The sequence below is a fragment of the Gigantopelta aegis genome, chromosome 13, assembly GCF_016097555.1.
Source record: "Gigantopelta aegis isolate Gae_Host chromosome 13, Gae_host_genome, whole genome shotgun sequence".
Lineage (NCBI taxonomy): Eukaryota > Metazoa > Mollusca > Gastropoda > Neomphalida > Peltospiridae > Gigantopelta > Gigantopelta aegis.
This window is the reverse complement of record NC_054711.1, coordinates 13310095-13315594: the sequence shown is the minus strand read 5'-3', so window position 1 is coordinate 13315594 and position 5500 is coordinate 13310095.

Sequence of the window (5500 nt, the reverse complement as noted above, 5' to 3'; positions counted from 1 at the left end):
ATGTCGTCTTCGGGGTATAGGGGTGCACTGCGTTGCCTGTCGTTTTCTTTTTCAGTGGGAGTAGCTCCAGTAATGGTCACAGTCTGATTACATATATGTATAGTTTAAGTAGCAAGTGGATAATAATTGTTAGATGTCATTATGCGTGTGGAGTTTAGAATATAGGTGCTCTACTACAGCATGTTTACACACTTCGTATATACAAACAAGCCCACACAGAATCAACAAACACACAAGCGTGAGTGCGCGCACACAAACACAGGCAGACATGAGGTATCTGCTTCAAGCATCACGTATTAGGAACGCATTTGATAGATTGGCGAGGTACGAAGAGTAGTGGTGGGTTTAAGAATACTGGTACGAAGTTGAAAGACTGTTATATGTGAATTATCAACAGGGATTTACGCAAACCATGTGTTTTCTATTTCAACTTATTTCCGTGCGTATATCCAATTACGGTTCAAGCACGCTGTCCTGGGCACACACTTCAGCTATCTGGGCTGTCTGTCCAGGACAGAGGGTTAGTTGTTAATAGTTAGTGAGAGAGGAGATTGTGTAATAGTCTTACACCTACCCATTGAGTCGTTAAAACTCGCTCTGGGTGGGAACCGGTACCGGTCTGTGAACCCTGTACCTACCAGCCTTATGCCCGATGGTTTAACCACGACACGAAGTTATAAATAGATATTTCCGGGGTTTTTTCTTGTATTCTAGGAGCACGTGTTCATATTTGGAGAAGCGCACGACTGCGCTACAGTTACTAACACTTCGTCACGTTCACACTTGCGATATTCGGTTGCAATGCATTCTCTAAAGGTTTTAGGTATCCATATTGAGGGAATGGTACACGTCCAGCTGTCATAACCTGTATTATACAACACCACTTGTTCTTGACTCCAAAAGCATTTCTCCTCCTGCAGTTAGAATGTTAAATCTTCTTGATTGTCCAAATTAATATGCACAGAAAATGAAATCCATTTAAGTAAACAAAAAACCCCTCCATTTTGACCTTCAAACTCCTTTTTTCTCGGTGGCTTAGTTTCACACCCGCGACCGCCTTTGATAATTTGCCGTTACAAAATAAGACAAAAATTGTTTTGCTTGGTGCCACTAGGTTTTCGTAATATTTCAACCACTAGAACAAGCCACCTACAAAAATTAGTTTGCTGACTGATATCATGTGCATATACCAAAGTTCAAATAATGTTTTCGTAATATTTCAACCAATAGAAAAAGCCATGCGCACTTATTCACAATAGCTCCCTTGAGATATATACAGAACGATAGTCTGTTAAAAATCATGCAGTTTGTGGAGCTGTAGTTAGGATGATAGGCGTGTCAGCTACCCCCTATCTAGTAAATTCTCCAAACTTAAAAAAATAATCATTAAATATTATTTCTAGTTCTACATATCATAAAAGTTGGGTGTTGGAATCCTTTCGATTCCATCCAGAACTTTTATTACAATTTTTACGTGATACTGAGTTTTATTCTAAATTTTAATTATATCTATGTGTGATATTTGTATTTTTACACAGTCCTTTACACTGTGTTTTTATTTACCTGTTGAATTTTTATATTGATGTTGATGATCACTTTGTATTTCCATTACCATAGTTTGACACCCAATAGCCGATGTATTTTTCGTGCTGGGGTGTCGTTAAACATTCATTCATTCATTCATAAAAATTGTTTTTTTTTAGACGATCTAAATATAAAAATGTTCTCGGAAATAGCATTTTAGTACTTAATTTTCCATACTATTCCCATCCCGAAAAATATAAACTACGTCCAGATACCAGTACAGCCCTAACACATACTGATAAAACTACCTCAAACTGCATTTGCACGTGCAACACGAACAACTGAAATGGTCAGCTTCATTGCTCCAGAACAAAAAGTGAGGGTCACGACGTCTTTTCCACGTTATTTTCCTTTCATTATTTACTACTTTTTATTTATTTTATTTGCCGTAGAATTAATATAATAATTAACTCGACCTTAAGTTGGGTATAGGTCAGTTATACCCACACGTACTCAGTGTATCGGTGAATATCCCAATTGTTTTGGTCGTGAGAATCTCATCGGCTTCGCCTCGGAGGCCCCACGACCAAAACTGTAGGGATATTCCCTGATACACCTCGTAAAGTATGGCTATAACTATTAAACGTAGGCCCCTATATGTGCATGTATGTATGTATGTATGCATGTATGTATGTATGTATGTATGTATGTATGTATGTATGTATGTATGTATGTATGTATGTATGTATGTATGTATGTATGTATGTATGTATGTATGTATGTATGTATGTATGTGTGTGTGTATATATATATATATATATAGTTGCTATCATTATTTAGGAATACAACAATTGTATTAAGCGATCCACTGACGAGCATAATACATTATTTAGCTTCCACCACCCCACCCACCCACCCAACTAGATCCCACTCTGGTGTCTATACAAAATCTTTGTGACTGAATTCTTGAGTACACCACAGCCTCACAGTAGCTTTAAACATAAACTAGGACGTCTATGAACACTGTCGCAAAATTACACAGCGAGAAAATTAAGGTTATGTGGTTTGGGTTGGGTTTTGTTTGAATAAGCTATTTGTCGCTGTCTGTACACAACCCTCAGTCTACATCATAAGATCTAGAAGAAGCCGGAGTGTAGGCAGGATGTGGTTACGCCTTCCTCTGTCGATGAGGCTAAAACGATTTTACAGTGCAATATTAGGCTATTCATATATCATTTTTGAAATATATCAATCAACCGGTTTATCATACTGAAACATACACAATATATTGCGTGGGTTTTAATAGGGTTAAAAATGTACCTGTAAATAAAATATGATACCAACAATATAACAAATGAGAACATAACAAACACGTAACTGTAAATAATGATAAATGATTAATTAATAATATGTATAGTAGTATTAATAATGATAATAATATAGTAGTAGTGGTGGTAGAGGAGGAAACAAGAATTTTGACAGTGACGTTTTACGTCTTTGCATTGCATCATAAATAAATTTTGATATATTTAATATATATACAAACTGGTTATATGAATGCTAGTCACAATACTATTACTTCAAGACTCGTAATCTAATACCACGATAGCAAGATAAGCGCAAATATACAATAAGAAAACGGATAAGAAAAGAGAACGCGTGCAGGTAAAATGGGAAATAAACATATTATCATCATCTAAGAAGTAGTCCACTTGTGTATTAATAAAAGTCACGGATATCTATGCCCGAATTATTAAATAGTCCGAGCCTCACTTCTTTCTCTCATTTATTTTTGAACTGGCCTTCTAAAATGATACAAATTATACAAATATTCGGCCCAGTAGTCAATTCCTTTTCATTTTAGCATTGTAACTTTCTTGTTTAAAACCGGCGTCGGTGGCGTAGTGGTTAGACCATCGGTCTACAGGCTGGTAGGTACTGGGTTCGGATCCCAGTCGAGGCATGGGATTTTTAATCCAGATACCGACTCCAAACCATGAGTGAGTGCTCCGCAAGGATCAATGGGTAGGTGTAAACCACTTGCACCGACCAGTGATCCATAACTGGTTCAACAAAGGCAATGGTTTGTGCTGTTCTGCCTGTGGGAAGCGCAAATAAAAGATCCCTTGCTGCTAATCGGAAAGAGTAGCCTATGCAGTGGCGACAGCGGGTTTCCTCTCAAAATCTGTGTGGTCCTTAATCATATGTCTGACGCCATATAATCGTAAGTATAATGTGTTGAGAGCGTCGTTAAATAAAACATTGCTTTCTTTCTTGTTTAAAAAATAAATATATATGTATATATATTAACTGTTTCACTAATTGCTATTTAAACATTCTGCCCATTTCCAACTCACCCACCCTTATCTCCCGGACCCAGTCTCTTGCGATGTTATATATTTAATAATATTTGCTAACCATTTTCCGATTTAGAAAATAAAATCATATCGTCTACATACATAAGGATAAATAAATAAAGATCATCTAGTAATCTAAATAGACATAGCAGTCTAGATAAAACATAGGTAAAATAGTCCGCTTGGTTCATATTCGACCACCCTATGCAACGCTCGACAAGATGGGGTCTTATATTTTGTCAGATGATTGGTTGACTTGGGTATTATCTTCTATTTGAGACATTATTGAGTACGCTTGTTTCATATTTGACCGTCCCATGCGACGCTCGACAAGATGCGATCTTCTATTGTGTGAGTTGATTGGTTGAACCGGGTATTATTTATGACCCAGCTTCTACTATTTGAGACATGATTGGGTAATACAAAATTAGCAACAGTTATGGATATTGGTTATCGTCAAATTTAGTATATATCAGGTGGCCCGAACATAAAATTAAAGAAAACAAAAAAGAAACACAGATTACCATACTGAATATGGAATTATTTAAAAGGCATCGAGACTGTAAATTATACATTTCATAACGATTACTATATAGATATTTGGCAGCTTCACTGAAAGTAGCAACAAATTAAAAATTGTAAGTCACAAAATGCGACGCCGTACAAGACGGCAATGAGTCGCATTGTGTTTAATTACTATTTTGAACCGGTTTATATCTTAACAATATCTGATCTATGGGCCTACACGTGTTGCCGATGGTGGCAAGTATCCATATAATATATATATATATATATATATATATATATATATGTGTGTGTGTGTGTGTGTGTGTGTGTGTGTGTGTGTGTGTGTAATATCAAAGTTACATTCCCCATACCTTTTTATAATAATGTCAAATTCAGTACGATTAACAGTGTGTTTTTCGGTGTGTGTGTGTGTGTGTGTGTGTGTGTGTGTATGTGTGTGTGTTTGTGATTTGTTTTGCTTTTTGTTTCCTAGTTTTGTTGGGGGGGGGGGGTTTGTTGGGGGGTCTTTTTTTCTGTTGTTTTATTTTGTTGTTGTTGTTTTGTTTGTTTGTTTTTTGTTGGGGGGGGGGGGGGGGGAGGGGGCTTAAAAAAATGCTAATGCATTTGAAGTAGAACATATCTTATTACAAGTTCTAAATAATGTATTATACTTATATATAACACATGTACAGTCCGACAGTCAAAACGAAGCTCCTGAATTAACATGCAGCTCTAAAATTAATAATACTAAAACTCAGATAAAAATTATATCATCCCACAAGATTACATTTCACATTTCACTTCACATTTTATTTAAAATTGCAAATGTATTATAAAACATGTACCATAAAGTTCTGAGGGGAAACGATTCAATTTTGGTAGACAGAGATGTGCAAAAAGAGATTTAACCTATACATTTTTATGACAATTTGTTTTAAAATAATTATGCGAATTGGTAATCTACAAATTGTTATTTTATTCTCTACATGCTACAAATGGAACTCGTATTATATCCAGGCACGTAAATAAATTGAAAACTAGATGCCCTGAAATGCAATTTTATGCAGTATACAAGTAAACTGCATCTCTGCCTTAAGATTTACTACCAATAG